The 13,009-nt window shown below is 42.5% G+C and overlaps 1 protein-coding gene across 5 annotated transcripts in view; it reads right to left on the reverse strand.

Annotated features, from left to right (window-relative positions):
* Positions 1-13,009, reverse strand: part of Ttc23 (tetratricopeptide repeat domain 23) — a 99,547-nt gene that overhangs the window by 4,102 nt on the left and 82,436 nt on the right. The gene's annotated exons all lie outside the window — the stretch shown is intronic.

A 13,009-nucleotide genomic window follows, 5' to 3' on the forward strand; every position in this document is an offset into this window, starting at 1 on the left:
GAGGGGGGTGGGGGAGGGGGAGACTAATTTTAAAACCACCCAAACTTCCTTGTCTTCATATTTATGAGTGCCTCCAATGCAGCTCATTTTGACACCAGATGAAGTCAGCATGGCTTGGTGTTAATTCAGTTCCTATGGCATTAGAATTTTACTGATGGTATAATGAGTCTTTGAGATAGTCTGAGGTCCCACTTCACTCTGCTGAATAAATGATTTCTAGAATCTCTACAGCATGGGTGAGCTTTCCATCCTACCTCCTTGGTGACTGAAGCATTTCCCCACCCCACCCCCAATTCCCTAGGGAAAAAAACAACTGGGTGAATAGTCACAAATTCCCAGGAAGCATAAGAAGGTAACTGATAGGACTTAGACAAATTCTCCCTGGTTCAACTAATAGTCCCATTCCTTCTAGACCTTGGGTATGGACTGCTTTCTCTGGCAGTCTTATGATAGCGTAAGCAGTGGGGTTAGGTGAGGGGATGATTTGAGTAAGTGTCCCCGTTCAATAAGTAAGCCCTAGAGAGACCCTCCCCTCCTCTTCCCACTCCAGACACAAGGTGTCTTTTTTCCTTCTTGGGAGTAACAGATTCTCTGACTCCAAGGCTACTATCCCCACAAAGGACATTTACTTACAATTCCAGCTGAACTAAGAGATGTAAAGGGATGCCATACAGGAGACAGGGGTGGATCCTTAGTCCCTGCCTACCCTTATTCATGATTCCTGCACCTAGAGAGGCCAGGGCAGGCCCTCAGGCAGTAAAAACTACTTGGTCCAGTACTGAACAGCACTTCAATAAACACTTTTCCTATTTTTAACTTTTATTTTTGAGACAGGTCTCAAACTTCCTCTGCGGCCAAGTATGACCTTGAACATCTGATCATCCTGCTTGGACTGGGGCTGTAGCTCAGTTGGTAGAATGCTTGCCTGCTATGTACAAAGCTCTGGGCTCCCTCCCAGTACCACGTAAACTGGGTGTAGCACTGCACACCTGTAATCTCAGCACTCCAGGAGGGTCAGAAGTTCAAGGTCAGCTATATAGGAGTTTCAGGCTAGCTTTCTGTTCATGAGATCCTGTCTCAAAAACTAAATAAATATTGATATAATACATTTAGTTAAGTTTAAAAAAAGACTAATGCATTGAAAAATAAACAAAAACATTAATAGAGGAGCTTAAAGATTTCCTTTTTTTAAAACCATACTTTATTTTAGGGATAACATAATTTACATATTAAATAATGGATAGTTTACATGGCTTACATATTAACACTATAATGGAATGATTTTTTCACATAGTTTTAAACAGAAGAAAAAGGGAAAATTTTTAGATTTTTTACTTTCTCCTATTTTCCAAATTTCCTCCAATTATAATAACTTTTTAAAGATAAAAATAAACTCTAAATTATATGTCCTAATAATAGTGATATTTAAAATTTATATTTAATGACATTAGCTTGGTAAATGTCATCCTTTCTCTTCGACTTCACCCTGACACCATCAAGGGCAAGTTTCTGAGTCAAACCCTACACTAAGACACCAGTGCAGAAGCCAAACTTAAGGAGCCACTCCTAACAATTGCAACCTCACATGGGAGACTGTCATTAGAGTCTCAACAGGCTCCTCCTTGACAGTTGACATTTTTGAGACAAGGTTGCCTGTATCCCAAGCTAGCCCAGAACTGGATGTAGCTCAGGATGACCTTGAACTTCTGATCCTCTTGCCTCCATCTCCTGAGTCCTGGGTAGGATCACAGGCTGAGCTACCATGTCCAGTTTACAAGGTACTGGAGATGCTAGGCATGGACTCTACCAACCAAACTACATCTCAATAGTTTGTTAAAGAACTACTGTTAAAGGCTGGGCATGGTGGCATATACCATTAATCTCAGCACTCAGGAGGCAGAGGCAGATGGAGCTCTGAGAGATAGAGGCCAGCCTGGCTAGTGAGTTCCAGGCCAACTAGACTACAAGGAACCCTGTCTCAAAACATAGACAAACAAACAAAAGAACTGCTGTTTAAAAAGTCAAAAAAGTGGCCCACAAAAATACAGCAAGGCTGTGAGCTCAGACTCATTGGGCCTCACACCAAGATACCTTTTTGAAACAGCAGAATAACCTACTATGCCTTGTACTAGAAGATGTTTTAATACCTATATATTTATCTAAGGACTACAAACTGAATTCTTCAAATTTCTTCAATGCTATGCTCTGCTTAGGTGAATTTGCTTCAACATTTTTGTATGAAGTCTGTGTGGTGTTTTGATTCTTTTGTTAAAAGCACAGACAATGACAGAGTCAAAGTCAATAAATGTTAATTGAAGCTGCTGGGAGCCAGGACTGAAAACATCTGGCTGAGCTAAGTAAAGAGCCCTTCAAGCCTCAGTATAAGAGCACCCTGGGCTCCAGATGTTACAAGGGACCATGTACCCCTCTTTGAAATCAGTCACCAAAGGGCATGTCCTACTTTTCTTTAAGGATAAGCTGACATTCCAGATATCCAGAGGAATTGCAGGGAGCCATTATGTTGCTTTTCCTCTCTGGTTTTACATGCAAGGCTTGTGAGAAGTCACAACTTGAGTTGTAATTCTACTATTCCGTAAATACCAGACCAAGAGCTTTTCCTTCCCCGGCAGGAGCCTTCAGGGAACACCTGCTTTTACCTTGACCTGCAGGCTGTTCCCAAAAGGGCCCTGTTTGTCTTGCTCAGTTTTATATTCCAGGCTGGACACAGTTCCTGACACATAAGTAAATGAATGAATGATTAAACAAACAAGAGAAGAATGGAGGAAATTCTTATGTGGAACTTTATGTACGTATGCATGTGTATGTGTGTGTGCACGTGTGTGTGTGCATGTGTGTGAAGGCCAGAGGTTGTTGTCGGCTGTGTCCTCCTCTATTATTCTCCATCATATATTTTTTGTGACAGTCTATACTGGCTGACCAGCATGGCCCAGAGATCATCCTGCATCTGCCTTCCCAGTGCTGGGATTACTGGTATGTATCACCACACCTAGCTTTTTAGGTGAGTGCTGGGGATCTGAACTCAGGTTCTCATTCTTGCACATTAGCACTTTACCGATTGAGTCAGCTCTCCAGACCCTTATGTAGGGCTTTAAGATGTGGTTGAAGTACAGGGCTCCAGGGACCTGCCAGGTGCTGGACCCTCCAGTAAAGGATTCTATTGTGAGCAGTGTTGGAAACTTTCAAACTCATTCTGCAGGTGAGTTCAGGGGCAGAAAGGGTTCTGCTCACTATTTGCTGCTACCTCCCAGAAACTACTCAGAAAGCAAGGGCAGTTAAGAGACAATCTCAAGGGTTTGATGCAGACTTTTTTAAAGGAGCACAGGGAGCTAAGATGGAGCCATCAGCCTGCTGTCTGTCTAGCTGTGACCAGCCTCTGTACTTCTGAGCGAGTACCCTTCCCACTGAGGATAGAGGGTAGCTCAGGGTTAGCTGACCTACACATTGGCTTAAAAAAACCACTATAAACATGCAAAGTCACAAGAAAGTATGTTTGAGGAGAATCTCTGAAAATGGGTATCTATGACTCAGGGCCATTTTCCTAATGGCACCACTTTAGAAGTGGTTGGTGGTACTTCTGGAGTCTCCCTTCCTCCCTTGTCCTCATGCTGAAGGTCCTAGAATCACATCATCATTTTTATGGTGGAATTTCAGATAATGAAAGTGCTGATGGAATACAGGCTTTCTATTAACAGAGGCAGGACAGTGAAGGCTCCAACTAAAGAGTCAATTAAATAGCAAGGTTATGTGACTCCATGATAGAACGTTGAGAATGCATCCTGGCAAGGGTCCAAGCTAGCTTTGTCTGCTGCTTTCAGTGTTTTCCTTGTGTGAAATGAAAAAGAACAAAGAAAGTTAAAAATGTAAAACTGCTCTAATGCTGAGGATCTGCAATCCCTGCCCTTCTCTCCCCCTACCTTTCTGTGTGTATGTGTGTAGCAGTACATACTTATGTATGAATGTGTATGGGGTGTGCATGTGTGCGTGTATATGTGGAGGTCAAAGTTTGACCCTGGGTATCTTCTTCAATCCCCTTCCACCTTATTTTTTGAGACAAGGTCTCTCACTGAACCTGGAGTTCACCAATTTGTTAAGGCTGGCTGGTTAGCAAGCCCCAGGGATCTTCCTGTTTCTGCCTCTCTAGAATTGGGAGTATAGGTATGAGTCACCTATAGTTTTTATATGAGTGCTAGGATCCACCTCAGGTCCTCATGCTTGTGTAGCAAGCACTTTACTGGCTAAGCCATCTTTCCAGCTCCCAAATCATTACACCTTTTTGAGACAGGGTCTCACTATGCAGCCCTGGTTGGCCTGGAACTTGCTATGTAAACTAAGCTGGCCTTGAACTCACAGAAGTTCTCTTGCTTTTGCTTCCCAAGTGCTGAGATTAAAGGAGTGTGTCACCACACCTGGCTTAACTACACTTTTTACACATATTATCTGATGCCAGATTATTACTTCTGTGGAAGAGACTATGACTCAGAAACTTCTGTTTTTATTCAATTATCAAGGCTAATATTAAGAGAAAAGAAAACGTCAGAAACCATAATGTGTACAGGTGTGAAGTGTTTTAAATGTTTAATGAGATACAAATATGCATACACACTAATCTCTGCCAGGCTGGCAGAACCATTGGAGTGGAAAGACCAACCCAAACAGTTTATCAGGCAGCACTATGGGACAGAGTCAAGGGTGGGGCTGGTTTTCCTGAGTCAGTTAGAAACCAGCCTTGTCCTGCCTTAACCCAGACTGCTTCAGTGATGGGGCAGATGTGAATCTTGCTCTGGGAACTTCCAGACACACACTTAAAAGTACACAAGCAAACCTGGGCGTGGTAGTGCACGCCTTTAATCCCAGCACTCGGGAGGCAGAGGCAGGCGGATCGTTGTGAGTTCAAGGCCAGCCTGGTCTACATAGTGAGTTCAGGTCAGCTGGGACTACAGGGATACCCTGTCTCAAAAAGACAAAAAACAAACAAACAAAAAACCCACAAGTAAACATGCCATAATAACTTGTGATAAGAATGGAAGGGAGGGGAAAATGTTGAGGGAGGAGAAGGATGAAAAGGAGGAGGGGGGAAGGACCATCAGCAGCAGCATGGGGTCATGAGAAAGAGTAAAATGCTATGCTGGCTGGTGGTAGAGGGTACTTGGGTCAGTGTAGGCCTTTGTGAGGAGATGATAGTAGATTTGAGAACTGCAGGATGCTGAGTTAGCCAGGTGATGGCCATGGAAGAAATAGTGAGGATGGAGATCTCAGGGATCAGGAATCCCAAGTGTTTGGGGAAACACATCCTGCACACCCTTTATCTCTCTCATACCCTTATGGTTCCTGTTCCAGGAAGGCCACCAAACCTAAGATCTGGGGATGACATGCTGGTGGGTAGAGAGGGAGCCTCTAGTGAGAGAAACATGGGTAATGTGGGAAGAGGGACCCTGGGCTGCAGAGGGAAGTGGGAAATGAGGGATGGTGGGAGGCCCAGGTGAGGCATCCCTACAGTGGCTCTTCACCGGCCCTCTTGGTAAGCCATCTCTGAGTATTTCCTGTGCTAGCCCTGGGTGTGGATACAGTTCTTGGATCTCCTCTCCTCACCTCCAGGTTGTCAAGTGCTGTGGGTTCTTATGTCCTTGTCAGCATCCCTTGATTCCCCCATGACTTTGCTCCATCCCCTGGACACTGTTTTGGAGCAAGCTACCACTATCTTTTTGCAGGACAACTGCAACACAGATATTTAGAAAACAAGGGCATCAGCAGGACTGGCTGCCCAGGTAGACCCTGCTGTGAACCCACACAGAGAGCAGGGCCCTGTTCTAATGTGGACAGCCAGCCAGAGCAAGGCACATACATTCTCTCAAAGCAGGGCCTCTGGGTGGTCTTTTTTCCTGACAACTTGGAGCTCAGCAATCTTGGTGGGTCCTTCCAGACTTTGTGCCTTTAGCATCAGTCATTCCTGGCTATTACCCTTCAGCCTGTTTAAATCACGCCCAGTTTACACAGTTGTGGACTGGGCCTTTCCCGCTGTGTCTGTCTATTGCCCATAAAGCTTAATGCCAATGAAGAACCAAGGCACTGTGTACCTGCTAAGCTGCAGTTAAAGTTCTGATATCAGACCAAATGTAGGTCAGTCCCTGGGCAGTCTGGGTCCGCTGCCATCCTGTTTTCTAAGAGACATCAAACACGGAGGCGCACTGTGCCTGGGCTTCCAGAGCTCTGAGGGTGGCGATCTCTCCTGCTGCTGACTCCAGAGGATCTGGAATTCTCATTTGCGCAAGCCTATCATAGGCAAGGGAGACTACAGTTTGCCCACAGAAAATTAAGAATGAATGACCTTGACCTTTTGGAATATCAGTTCTCATTTTCCCATCAGCCAATTTGCAAACATCTTCCAAGAGCCAGTGCTTAAAAAGGGTCTTTTAGTATACCTCTCCACTGGGGAGTAGAACTTTTAGGAAAACTACCATCTTCTCTCTGTTTTTAAAAATTTGTCTTTGTGTGTAACATATGTGCATGTATGTATACATGTCTGTGTTCATGAGTGACTGTAAGCATGTATGTGCCATGGCCTGTGTGTGGAAGTCAGAGGACAACCTCAGGTGTTGGTCCTGGCCTTCCATCTTGTTTGAGACAGGGTTGCTGTTCACTGCTGCATATTCTAGGCTAACTGGCCCACGAGCTTCTGAGGATTCTCCTGTCTGTGCCTCCCATCTCCCACATTCCAGTGTGCCTCCAGAGGAACACTGGAATTATAAGCAGTCACTACCCTGCCCCCATTTACATTAGTTTTGGGCATTTGAACTCAGAGCCTCATGCTTATGTGGCAATCACTTTACAACCTGAACTATCTCCCCAGCCCTGACCTTCTTTCTTTAAAAAAGTAAATTGCCACAGCCCAGCAATGAGTCAGGCAAACAATTAGGAAAAGTAGGATCACAGACAAACGGGGGGGGCTGACACATGAAAATGGGGTGGCTTACATGGAGGCTTCTTGGCCACTCTAAATTTGGCTCTGCATTTCCTGGTATATCAGAGAAATGAGGAAAACACCAAATAGGCTAAAAGGAAAGTAAATGGTGTGGGCCACTGAGGAACAAATGCAAGTGGGTCTGTGCAGTCTGGGTCCATGAATTGCTCATAAAACCTATGGTCTCTAAGCAGGCTCAGTGTGTCTGGCTGACTGCCAGAAGCCCTGGACACAGCAAGGGCAGCATGACTTACTCTCCAGTGTTGACTCAGGACCATGGAATATTTTGCTAGCATTGGATTTCTTGCCTATACCCTATAAATAAAAACCTGTTCTAGCTTGTTTCTTCAAAGGATTAATAATAGTGGGCTTTGGGGCTATTATTTATAGGAATGTTCAATGCTCACAGCTGAGCCCTGCCAATGACAGTTCCTAATAGGGAGGCCAGATTAAAGCTGGACCCCACCCCAACTTCACACTGTACTTGGGCCCTGTATATTCCCAAGATACCATTGATTTAGGAAACAGCCTTCAGGAACCCTTTCTGTAGCTTTCACTTGGGGGAATGTGAGCAAGAATGCCATCTTACAATCAAACCAGCTTTCTATGTTACCAAAGGGACCTGAACTTTGCTATGGAAATTTCCACCTGGGGCCCACAGAGTTCTCCAATTTTCCCCTGCAGGCAGATGCCTTTAAAAGCCAGATCAATAATATGGTTTCCTTTTTGGTAATTTAATCCCACTGTCCGCTTTGTTCCTAGAGCCTTCCTATTTAGCATCCCCTTGGGCCCATGCCTACACCATTCAGCAGGAAGGTACATCTGGAAAAGCCACACTCAGTGGACTTCTGCTACTGAGATGAAAACTCAAAGGTAACGCTATTATGATAAAAACAAGAGAAACACTTGGCTAATTGCTTTCCGAAAGCTGCTGGCTTCACAAATGCAGTGTTAAATATGGCATTTGAGAAACTCCAGGCAGCAGATGGGAAAGGCATGTTTAAAGACCCTGTCTTTGTCCTGGTGTATACAAGGCAGCCAGCCCTGTCCTTGGATGAGAGCAAGGAGAGAAATGAGAACTTCCCATACCACAGCATGCACAGCCTTCGTGCATACAAGCCCCCTGCCCCCTTTCTCTCTGATGCTGGCACGTAGCTACAGTGCTTAAAGACTGGAGTGCTTTAAGACATCAAAGTCATTGCTTTCAGGTCTGATTAATAAGGCCAAACCAAAGGCAAAAAAGGTCATCAATGTCTGTTGCTGGGGTTTTGGGGTGATGTGACCTGACCTGAAACTTTCTGGAAGATGAGCTGATTTTAGCCCCAAGTTGGGGGGCAATGTGTGCTAGAGCTGCGACTGTCATTCTCCTGAGGAAGCTGACAAACAGGCAGATCTCTTAGCCCTTGTTCAACTCCAAAGATCTAAGGGAGGTGACCAGATGCAGAAGCATCAAGACCTGCACTCATCCAACCATGGGTACACAGGAAAGAGCTGAGCTTTGCTTCAGAGCAGCCTGCTCTGACACAACTGCCTTAATGTGCCAGAGTCCAGACCCCTTCTCTGTAGACCATGAACTGCAAGGCTTCTAGAAGATGAGAAATGATATACCAGCCACATGTGACAGCAACAAATTGTCCCCAAACCTGTGGTGGAATGCAAAGACTCTGCCCTGTTCCCCAGGGAGCCAACAGGGCCAGTATGAAGGTCTATGTGGCCCTGCTCAGTTTCCATGCACATCTGTGTTAGTCTTCAGGGTCTTGGCCATGCTTTCTCTGCTGCCTCTCCATAGATCATCAGTCCTGAGTGCATTCATTCCATTATTATACTTCTTTCTCTTACCCTGGAGCATCCTTCTTCCATCCCATTTCCTAAGCAGGGAATTCTTAATACTGAGAGTTCAGCCTCTTTCTCAGGACCACTTACCCGGTTACTCTTTCTAAACTGCCTCCCCTCCAAAAAAAAAAAAAAAAACTTTTCCTGGTCTGGGTTTGTAGTAAAGAACTGTGTGCTCTATAATATGGGGCTTGGGAAGGGGCTGCTTTGTTCCTAATGTATTCACTGTGTGTGCTCCAAAAGCAAGGAGGGGCTCTGCTCAGCCTGTTCCCATACTTGCACTGTAGGGTTGTTTCTTGTGCCGTCTCCATGTGGGCATCCCACTAACTTTGGAACACCCTTTTCTCATAGCCTACCATTCTCCTGGCTTTGCTGACTGGGGCAGGAAATAGATTATATACAGACCTAGAAATCTTCCCCTGAGGTCTTTCCAGCTGAGACAGAGATATTGCAGTTATGTTCTCCGTCTAAATGGAAGAGCCTCCCAAGATGGGGGTAAAGGAAGATGTGTGGAGAGAGGCATGGAGGAGTCCCTGGAAAGAGATCATCTTGGCAGATCTCCCTGAGGCTCACCATATCCTTGCTGTGGTCCTCTGGATGTGCCACTTTTCTTTGGAAACCACAGGACAATATGGACTCCTTCATATTTGAGCTGCTTTCAGTTGTGTTCCATCAGCGGCAACTGTACCCACTGCACTGCGCTTGGCATTCTCTTTACCACACCACTGGCTACTAAACCCTCTTGAAACCTACATATTTCATGTTCTAAAAGAAAATCTTACATGTAAAGCTTGCTGGATAAAATAGTTGTGAGTATGGACTACATAGAACAGACTGCCTAGAACTCAGTCTCTACTCTGAAAACTCTTAATGATGTGACTAAGGCCAAGACACTTACCTCAGCCTCAGTTTCCCTCTCTGTGAAATAGGAAGAGTGGAGGTACCCAACTCTGAGGGTTGTTGAAGGGTTTAACTGAGTTAGCATATGTAAATCTCTTAACAGGATTAGTGGTAAAACAGTTACTCCAAAAGTGGACACTATTACTACGTGGAAGCAGGGGAAGGGGAGACACGGAAAATGCCACCCTCTGTGTCCTTTCTCGCTTCTCTCCTGACTATAATGTCTTTGGCACATGAGGAATGATTAAGTTATTGGAAATCATTGGTTTGGCAAATGCCTTTCTAGTGAAACTGGAAACACACAAATACAGAAACACACTTGCCTTGGTCCCTAGTTTCCCCTAACCGATAATATGCCTGTGCCATCTCATTTAAAATTGGCACTACAAATGTCACCCAAACTACTTCCTTTTTTAGCAGAATCAGAATTCATAGAAGAAGAAGAAGAAAAGACTTGATTTACAAGGCAACCCACCCAGAACCCAATTCTTTGGATTTGGTCACTTATATTACTCAGAGATTACCAGGATTTCCTAATTTTAAAACTAATTGATATAATGAAAATATAAACATGACAAAACTTAAGTATATTTAAAGCCATAAATACTTAGAACATCAAAAATGAAAAAAATAAAGTTCCAAATTAACAAAGGTAGAAAGCCATTTCAACAAAGTAGAGCACAAGGATAGCACTAATAAAGACACAACCACAAACTACTGAAATCGAGCCCAGAATGGCAACAGATCCATGGGATTAAGATCCTGTTGTGTTTGTTTTTCAGTAATGGAACAGACAAACCATTGGTAAACTCAGTCAAAGAAAGAGGGAGAAAACCCAAATATGAAATAAGAAACGACTGTTAAAATTGGAAAAAATTTAAAGTAATTGAGATTACTTTGCAAGTTTTATGCAAATAAATAAAAATGTAAATGACATAGACAATTATCTAGAAAAAATGTGATTTACTAAAATGATTCCATTAATGATGGAAAGATTTAATGGACTACTTTTTGCAGAATAAATAGAGAAAAATCTAAAGGTGCTTCCTTGCAATAAAAGCACCAGAGTAAAAGGTTTCTCAGGAGGCATACATCTTAAAATACCATGTATTTTGGTACATGAAAAAAACAGAGGTAAACTTCCTAATTATTTTTCTGAAGCAAATATAACACTGATACTAAATATCAAATAAAATATTGATGCAAAAACCTTAAAATAAATATTAGAAAGCAGATTCAACATCTGCTATGATTTGAGAGTGTCCACAGAAGCAAGTATTTGGAAACTTAATTCCTAATGCAACAGGGTTGGGAAGTGGGCCTTAATAAGGCTCTGCCTTCATAAATGGATTAATGCTGTTTTTTGAAGTATGTTCATTGTAAAAGACTGAGTTTAGCCCCCTTTCCTCTTTCTCCCTCTTCCTCTCTTGCTCTTCTGTCTTTTGCCTTTGAGTAAACTAAGGAAGAAGACCCTCCCTCATCAGTTGCCAGCTCCTTGACTTTGGACTTCTCAGTCTCTAGAACTGTGAGAAATAAATTTCTCTTTTTTCTTTCTTAATTAATTTTTTTTTTTTTGTCTTTTTGAGACAGGGTCTCCCTGTAGCCCCAGCTGTCCTGGAACTCACTATGTAGACCAGGCTGGCCTTGAACTCACAGAGATCCGCCTGTCTCTGCCTCCCAAGTGCTGGGACTACAGGTGTGCACCACCACACCCAGCTTTAATTAATTTATTTTTATGTGTATGAGTGTTTTGCCTGCATGTATGTGAGTGCACCACATGTATGCAATGCCTGAAGAGGCCAAAAGAGGGCACCAGATCCCCCTGTAACTGGAGTTACAGACTGTTGTTACCTGCCTTATGGGTATTGGGAACCAAACCCAGGTCCTCTGCAAGAGCAGCCAGTGCTCTTAACCGCTGAGCCATCTCTTTAGTCCCTAAATTTCTATTCTTCACAAATCCTCAGTCTCTGACAGTATGTTATAATAGTACAAAAGGGACTCAGCATCATGTTAGGGAAATAATTCAACAAGTTTAAGGGTTAGGATTTATTCCAGGAATACCAGGATGGTTCAATATTATAATAAAATGTACCATATAAAATGAATCTAAGAAGAATCATCTGGTAATTTCTGCTAATGCTGAAAAACACCTTTGATGAAATTTGACATTTATTTCCAAGTTTAAAAAGACTCATGAAACTAGAAATTGATGAATATGTCCTTTACATGATAAAATACATAGACCTTAGTTTTAAAGCCAGCATCTCTTAAATGAAGAACCACTAGAAGTATGTCTAGTAAGATTAGGAACAAGGCAAGGGTACCCATTATTTCCACAACTATTCATTATTGTGATGAACATACGAGCCAATGCAATTAGACCAAGGGAACCAGTTAGAGCCATAGAATTGGAAGACATCAAGTAAAATGATGTCTATTTGCAGAAGATAGTATATCTAAAAAAATTGAGATAATCAATGTTCAAATTAACTGAAGCAATAAAAGAACTGAGCAAGCTAGAAGAGTATAAAATTAACATACAAAACCCAATAACTCTTGGATACACAAAATAAGCAAAAATATGTAATGATGACTAAATCTCCACTTACAATAGCAATAATGAAAATGTGTGGACATAAACTTAAGAAAAACACAAAATGTATGTGGAGAATGCTTAAATGTGCACGAGAGAGATAAAAGCAGATGTGAGCAAATGGAATGGTGTCAATTGCTTGTTCTTCGGTAGAATGCCTCAATATCATTAGAATGTCGGCTTTCCCCAAATTCCTTTATAAGTCCTTTAATAAAATCTTTATGGAGCTACAAAGCTGCTATAAAAATCATGTAGAAAAATAAACATTCAAATATCTAGAAACCCTGATGTTTTATGAGGAAAAAAAGGTATGATGACTGTCTATAATACCTCACATTAAATCATTCCATAAATCTATGTAACTGAAAATGTGAGCTACTGGCATATAAATAGATTACAGATTAACAGAATAGAGCAGAAATCTAGAAACAAACAAGTGCACATGGGAATTTCATATACAGTGAAGGTGTTACATTACATATGAATCTGCAGAATAGATGGGCTCTTCAATGAAATGCTGTTGGGTAAGCCAGTATTCTGTGGATTTCTGCTGTGGCAGGTATTTGGAAAAAATATAGCATGAGAGTTATACCTTATACTATCCACATTAAAAAAAATTGTAAGATAAAAAGAACAGAAGAAAGCATAGCACAAAAGAATTCTTCTATAAACTGGGTATACAGAAACAGCACAATAACAAGAAA

The sequence above is a fragment of the Nannospalax galili genome, unplaced genomic scaffold (genome assembly GCF_000622305.1).
Source record: "Nannospalax galili isolate Female #2095 unplaced genomic scaffold, S.galili_v1.0 scaffold759, whole genome shotgun sequence".
Taxonomy (NCBI): Eukaryota; Metazoa; Chordata; class Mammalia; order Rodentia; family Spalacidae; genus Nannospalax; species Nannospalax galili.